We start from the raw sequence: 8211 nt of genomic DNA on the forward strand, positions 1-8211 counted from the left end.
CTGAACTAATGAATAACCACATTAAGGTTATTTAAAGGTCTTTAAATATTTGACAATATGGAATAATTTGAAAATTTGCTGATATTTTGCTTTTACTTAAAAGTATTAGTAGAATACTTTGTAATGAGTTTAACCACATTTTCATTGTAAACAAATCCCTTTAACCTGTGCATGTAAAACCACTTACTAAGTGAAGTCTTTAATCAAGAAGGAAACACTCTGGAAAGCTGGCACCATATTAAGTGCATCCCATGGCCTGGAGAGATGGCTCAGCAGTTAAGAGTACTTGATCCTTTCCAGGGGACCCAGATTCAGTTCCCAGCCTCCACAACCAGGCTTCTTAACCACCCATAACTTCAGTTTCAGAGGATCTGATTCTCTCTTTACTGACATCCTAAGGGGTCAAGAAAAAAGGCAGTTCAAAGACACTCCTAGAAACAAAACATCTATACCCTTTTTGGAAAAAGAAATAAAGAAAAAGAAGGGCTAATAATTAATTAGCATCAAAATCTCTATTTTTCTGTTTGTCAGCACCAAGCCAAAAAATTCTAAAGTCACATGTTCTTTGTCCACTTTCAAAATTTCTGGAGAGACACAATTACCTCTACAGTAGCTTGCGCAGCATCTCGGATGGATTTAAACCTTCAAAGTCCTTTAGACGGATTTGCACCTGTGCTTCTTTTATAGCTTTTGCTCTGTGTGAGAGAACTAAAACTGAGCAATTCTTATTGTTTAATATAAAACATTACCTAAAAAATCCAGTGTCTCAGAAATATCTTTCTATGACTGTATTTTCAGGCTATGAAGTCAGGAGTTAAAATATGTCAGGTGAGTTTGATACTATAAATATTTTCAGCCTCCTCCAAAAATATAAGGATTGGGTAGGTCTTACAAGAAAGTGGATAAAGAGAATTAACAAATTAATGAAATTCCTTGTTTACTTTTGTAATATTTTTCTCCATGATATTCATACATGCCCCTCGTAACTGACCTGTTAAGCTTCTATTTCTTTATTTGGAAAGCATACTGTTTCAGGTTCTCACCCTTTTGACTTGTAAATAATGACACCTGTCTGCAGTGGCACAGGCTCAAATACCAGAATTTTCATAGCATCTGAGGAGAGACTTGTTTTGTCTGCAACTGGTCTCAAACAATGAAAACCCTCAGTTGTTTCTGGTGTCATGGAGAATAATTTTTTTAGAAAACAGTTAGAAGTCTTGGTGAAATTTATATATAAAACATATTGAAATATTATCCAACCACTTCTGAATTTAGTCTACAAGTCTAGCAGTATATCAGAAATATACAACTTCTAGATAGCTCAGTTTTCTTAACAGTAAATTGAGTGAAAAATGATCTAATTTAAGTGATTGAAAAAGTAATATGTGAGTTAACTATAATAGTAAATATGAGATCAATGGAGCTATGATTACTCATTTAATTACATGCATATTCCCTTAAATTAAGGGCACAAAGTCCCCATAATATTAATAACAAAACTGGCAAATAAGAATTGGTAATATTATTTACTATTATTATTATTATTATTAAGTTTATACTTTTGTTAAAACATTTTTTCTTTTCCTTCCATCTAATCCTCCAAATAACCAATTTGTATTCTCTTTCAAATTCATGGTCTCTTTTTTTGATCAATTGTTATTTCACACATATATAAACACATTTATGTGTACACATAGATGTATATGTATACATATATTCATAAATATAACCTGTTCTAATATTTGGGGATTTGAACACCAACCTCAGTATTCCCCCAGGTCTCAGAATTGGATGTCTATGGCAAGTGAGAATCTGACTGTAAAAAAATTTAACTCAAGTATGTTAAGTCTGCATCTTTTTTATTTTTTCATGCAAAGGGAAAAATGAAATGAACGGGGTGCAGGGAAAAGGAAGAAGAAGGGGAAGAATAAGGAGATGAAAGAAAGAGAGTAAGGGAAAGGAATAGAAGAAGTGTAAGGAGAATAAGGGGTCATCTTCACAAGGTTTGTAGCTTTCACAGACAGAGCTGGGAAATTGTATATCAAAATCACAAAAATAGCAGGTAAAACCTGACAAAGCAGCACTCTTAAACAAGTAGTCCGAATCAGAATGAGCCAGCATTTAAGGGAAATACCTGACTTTCCAAACCATTAGAAAAAGTTATTAAACATCCCTGAATCCTGGATTCACCCATTCTCACTAGGTAATCTCTTTTGTGATAGCCAGTTTTGGGGATGTCCAGATCCGTTTGTTAGCAAAGGTGGGGTATGATGCCTTCCTGCTCAGTGTCTGTCTTCCATAGAAATTTCTATGTGGTCTGTTAGTAGGTAATTTTGTGGGGTTGACACTACCCCACATTTGACTGTTGGAAAAAAGTGAATGTTATAGTTCTAAGGCATCGTGGTGAGGGGAATGGAGCAATGTCATTCCATTGCCCATGCAGAAGTTACATTGCTGAGGTATTTTGGGAATGAATCCTATTTTGAAGGGAAGATTCATGGCTTCACAAGGTTTTTTGCAGATATGACAGTGACTTTTCCAAAAGACAAGTGTTCCTGCAACTCTGCAAAATGGGTGTCCCACAAGTTATAAACTTGTGAGTCTGCCTTTATGAATCTGTCAGCGATGTATCTTCTCTATAGTGTTGCGGGCTCCAACATTCTATCTGTATAATGTTACTTGTGTGTACACTGGATGTTTGGCACTGGACAACCAATTTGAGTGGTGTTCCTTTAGTCAGACTATTTCTCCCACTCCTATCTTTCAGTGGCCTATAGTTCCTATGACAGTTGAGGACTTGCAGGCTTTTCTTTATCCAGTTTGACATGATCATTGATGTTATCCTTGTTCAACTCATGTTGTGGTTGTCCTGTTGATGAGATCTTATGGATGTAGCTTCTGGCATTGCTAGCAGATTCTCACGGCAGATTCCCAGATTCTTGGGCTCTTACAATTCTACTTCCCTTCTTCTGAAATGCTCTGTGAACCTTATTTCAGGGAGAAAGATAAATGTAGAAGAAGGTTCTAGGAGGTTGTACAGGAATAGCAGGATATGAAGTGATCTGATAATCAATATGGGGAAATTGAGTACATTTAGGGAAGTAAATATAGGAGAAGAAGGGTGGTAGGTAAAATAGTATGAAGTATACATTAAAATGACAGGAGGAATCATGCTATAAACTATTTACACAAAAATCTATAATGTAAGTGTTTGCAAGTATAAATGTCCATATAAACGTTTTAATAAACTTTTAAAATCTTGTTTATGATGTTCCCTCCAAAATCCACTTAACAGAACCCCATTTCAAGACAAGAGAAGCACACGCCTTTAATCCCACTCAGGAAACAGAGGCAGGTGGATCTCTGTGAGTTCGAGGCCAGCCTGGTCTACAAGAGCTAGTTCCAGAACAGAAACCAAAAATCTATGGAGAAACCCTGTCTTGAAAAATCAAAAAAAAAAAAAAAGACATGAGAAACCTCTTTTAAGTTGTTAATCTGCACTGGCTAAGACTCTCTCAAAACACACAGCACACCGCTGTCGAATTTGGTGGAGTAAGATTTGATTTTAAATAATATTTTTATTAAATGTTTGATTTTTTATATATATGCAATATAGTCTCTTCATATTCATCCCCCACTATATCTCTCCAAATGTTCCTAGGACTATTCATCTGATCTCCCTCTTAGATTCATGTCTTTTACTGATGTTATTAATAATCCTAAATTTAATTAGTGATTTCTCTTAAAAGTAATATTCATGCTCAGTCTACTTTTGAGCCCTTTTAGATCAAGTATTGTTAATAATCTAGGAAATACATTGGTGTATCTAAAACTATGGTTCACAGGACACAATACATTTCATCATTCTTTAATAAGAAAAGGAATTATTTTATACATTTCATCCTCTAATAAATCTATTATAATGTTATAATATAGTCATGAAATAACCAGAAAAAAAGATATTTCATAGAGCAAGGAATATGGCTGGCATATTTATTTGATGCATATTGTTAAATAAAAACTGGAACATCAACAAAGTTCCTGGGAAAACATAGAAAAGGAAATCAAGAATAAAACATTAAGAAAAAAGAAAAGCTGAGAATTATTGTGAAAGTAGTCAGTGGGGAAGGAGTAAGATTAACATATGAGTAACAGACTGTGAATGTTGTAGTCGTGTATTTTTAAAAGTAGTTGTATATTCATACATATATATGTGTGTGTATATTAATAATTAATGAAAAAAGCCATGGATTCATAAAAGAAGGCATGTATTACAGGGTATTGAGGGAGGAAAAGAATGGGAGAAAAGATAAAATTATATTAACATCTCAAAAAGTAAAAATAATTAAATGAAGATCCAGTCTTTATAAACCCATGAGACTTTGTTAGTGATGCAATTGTCAGTCCACAGCACAACTAATTGTGAGGATGTTCTGAAAACAGCAGTTCCTTTTAGGTAGGAGTTCTATGTGGGTCATACATGCGATCACTGTAGGGATGATTATGGGAATCTTAAGTTTTGTTAATGATCGACACTACCTGTACTCAAGATGCAAGTCTTTATTTTCCTTCTACATCCTTAGTGCATCAAAGGAGATATCCATGACTGGAGAACTGGAATTTCCAACAAGCAATGCATTTTCCCCATTGATATCAGCTCCAGCATTTCTTTTGTAAATCTTAATAATATCCTCTTATGCCTTCAGTACTTAGTGGTGAGAAATGTTTGGCAGTGACATTTTCACTGTTTGCGTTGGGATGAGCTCTTACACGGGCATATATTACATGCTTGAAAAGAAAAGCTTCCATAAACATTTTGACATTTGATTGAGTTGACTAAATTTAAAACTATGACTTATTAAAATAACCTCTGGAGCCAGATTTCTCTTTAAATGCAGTGTTAAGAAATCTGTGGTTATAACTGCCAATGTTCCTTCTAGATGGATAACACATACTTCTTATGATGATTACCAGAAATCTCTATTATATCCTCACAATTCTGTGACAGATTTTTGGTAAAGTTATTTCCATTAAAAAGTACTAATTTTGAAAACTAATAACTTAAAACTGCCACATACACGAAAAATGGTCCACAAAACATTCTCCTTTCCTTCTGAAGGTTTTACAACGCATTGTTATCATTAACCAGTCTTTTAATATTAAACTTAAATGGCCAATTGAGACAAACAGTTATGAGACCATTCTTCCACCACTGATTAAGACTAGGGTGGCAGGTGTTAGGGATAATATTCATTTAGCCTTCTGAGCTTTATGGGCAGACTTGCTGACCTTGCCAGCTCCAGCAGCCTTCTTGTCCACAGCTTTGATGACACCCACAGCAACTGTCTGCCTCATGTCACAAACAGCAAAACGACCCAGTGGAGGATAGTCAGAGAAGCTCTCAACACACATGGGCTGGCCAGGAACCATATCAACAATGGCTGCATCAACGAATTTCAAGAATTTCGGGCCATCTTCCAGCTTCTTGCCAGAACGACGATCAATCTTTTCTTTAAACTCAGCAAACTTGCATGCTGTGTGAGCTGTGTGACAATCTAGTACAGAAGCATAGCCAGCACTAATTTGGCCTGGGTGGTTCAGGATAATCACCTAAGCAGTGAAGCCAGCAGCTTCCATTGGTGAGTCATTTTTGCTGTCACCAGCAACTTTGCCACGTCTAACATCTTTGACAGACACGTTCTTCACGTTGAAGCCCACGTTGTCCCCAGGAAGAGCGTCACTCAAAGCTTCACGGTGCATTTCAACAGACTTTACTTCTGTTGTCACACTGACTGGAGCAAAGGTCACCACCACGCCAGGTTTTAAAACACCTGTCGCCACTCGGCCCACAGGGACAGTCCCAATGCCACCAATTTTATAGACATCCTGGAGGGGCCGTCGCAGAGGCTTGTCAGTTGGACGAGTTGGTGGCAGGATACAATCCAAAGCTTCCAACAGGGTGGTCCCACTGGCACTACCATCTTTGCGAGTGACTTTCCATCCCTTGAACCAAGGCACATTAGCACTTGGCTCCAGCGTGTTGTCGCCATTCCAACCAGAAATTGGCACAAACGCTACTGTGTCAGGGTTGTACCCAATTTTCTTAATGTAGGTGCTGACTTCCTTAACAATTTCCTTGTATCTCTTCTGGCTGTAGGGTGGCTCGGTGGAATCCATTTAGTTGACACCAACAATTAGCTGTTTCACACCCAGGGTGTAAGCCAGAAGTGCATGCTCACGGGTCTGCCCATTCTTTGGAAATACTAGCTTTGAATTCACAAACACCAACAATGACAATCAGGACAGCACAGTCAGCCTGTGATGTGCCTGTAATAATGTTTTTGATGAAGTCTCTGCGTCCTGGGGCATCAATGATAGTCACATAGTACTTGATGTTCTCAAACTTCCACAGGGAGATGTCAATAGTGATACCACACTCACGCTAAGCTTTCAGTTTGTCCAAGACCCAGGCATACTTGAAGGAGCCTTTTCCCATCTCGGCAGCCTCCTTCTCAAACTTCTCGATGGTCCGTTTGTTGATTCCACCACACTTGTAGATGAGGTGGCGGGTTGTAGTGGACTCGCTGGAATCGATATGTCTAATGACGATGATGTTGATATGAGACTTTTCCTTTCCCATTTTGGCTTTGAATTAGCCGTGGTTTTCACAACACCTCCGTTCTGATGGCAAACCTGTTGCGAAAAAAGCTTTTTAAAACAATCTTATATTTTATATAAATCCCAGTTCTGTCTTTTTCTAGTCCTCTAGTTCCCCCAACCTTCTCCCTGACCCACCACCCATCCACTCCTCAGAGAGGGTGATGCCTCCTCTGTCCCATGTCCTTTACAAAGTCTGTCACATCACTGGAGGCAGGAGTAAGACCTTCTTCCTCTGTCTAGGGCGAGCAATGCATCCCTTTATAAAGAATTAACACCAAAGAGCCAGTTCAGGCACTAGAGATAAATACTGGTTTCACTCTTAGTGGCCCCACAAAATGTCAAAGTCACACAACTGTCACCCACACTCAGAAAACCTAGTTTAGTACTATATAGTTTCCCCAGCTGTCCATCTGGAGTCAGCAAGCTCCCACTTGCTTTGATCAACTGTTTTGTGGATTTCCCTATCTTGGTTTGGCCCCTTTTCTTATGGCCCCTTTTCTTATGGCCCCTTTTCTATGACTAGACTCCAGGAGTTTTGCCCAGTGTTTAGCTGTGGATCTCTGCATCTGCTTCCATCAGTTACTGATGAAGGTTCTAGGATGACAAATAAGGCAGTCATCAATCTGATTACAGGGGAAGGGCAGTTAAGGTATCCTCTCCACTATTGCCTAGGTTCTTAACTGGGGACTTCCTTGTGGATTTCTGGAAATTTCCCTAGATATTCCATGAAGAGACAACTTAGGTGTGGAGAGTCTAGTTAGTGGATATTGGGAGGGTAGGAGATATTGGGGGAGAAAAAAGGAGAGACAGAGAAAGAAAGAGAGAAATAGGGGTACAGGAAAAAAAAAGAAGAGAAAGTAGAAGGGAAGGGAAAGGACACAGAAAGCTGCCTCTTCAGAAGAGCAGACAGAGAGAGAGAAACGGAAAGAAAGTAGAGACCAGCTTGCCTCTGCAGGAAGGGGAAGATGAGGAGTTGTTGGAGCTTGTCTCTTAAAGGGATGGGGTACTAAAAGGAAAGGTTAGCAAAATTATAGCATCCCCATTTTTTCTAAATATAAAAAGGCGAGGAGTTAGGCATGGCTTTCTTTTTTTTTCTTTCCTTATAGCTTTCTTCCTTCTTTCCTTCTTCCCTCCCTTCCTTCCTTCATTTTTATTTTTTTATTTATTTTACATACAGACTACCAGAGAGAAACAGACTACAGTTTCCCCTCACTTCTCTCCTCGAATTCCTCCCTCAACTCCCTCCTGCCCCTCTTTCACTCTTCAGCTTCTGTTTAGAAAGGTACAGGCTCTGATGGGTATAATCAAAGCATGACATATAACTAACCTGGGCTCATAGGAGCTCACAGAATCTGTACCAAATTCCAGGGAACCTGCATGGAACCAATTTAGGCCTTCTACATATGTGTGACAGTTGTGTAGCTGGGTCTACTTGGGGGACTCCTAACCGTGGGAACAGGGGCTGTCCCTAACTCTTTGGCTGACCTTTGGGAACTATTCATCATACTGGGTTACCCTTAATATGAGGAATGGTGCTTAATCCTACCTCAT

General features: G+C 38.4%; 1 pseudogene; it reads right to left on the reverse strand.

The window, feature by feature from the left end:
- Positions 1-5202: 5202 nt before the first annotated feature.
- Positions 5203-6640, reverse strand: LOC126512637 (elongation factor 1-alpha 1-like; annotated as a pseudogene).
- Positions 6641-8211: the final 1571 nt, after the last annotated feature.

This window comes from Alexandromys fortis, unplaced genomic scaffold (genome assembly GCF_014885135.2).
Source record: "Alexandromys fortis isolate MF-2015 unplaced genomic scaffold, M_Fortis_MF-2015_v1.1 scaffold_116, whole genome shotgun sequence".
NCBI classification, from domain to species: domain Eukaryota; kingdom Metazoa; phylum Chordata; class Mammalia; order Rodentia; family Cricetidae; genus Alexandromys; species Alexandromys fortis.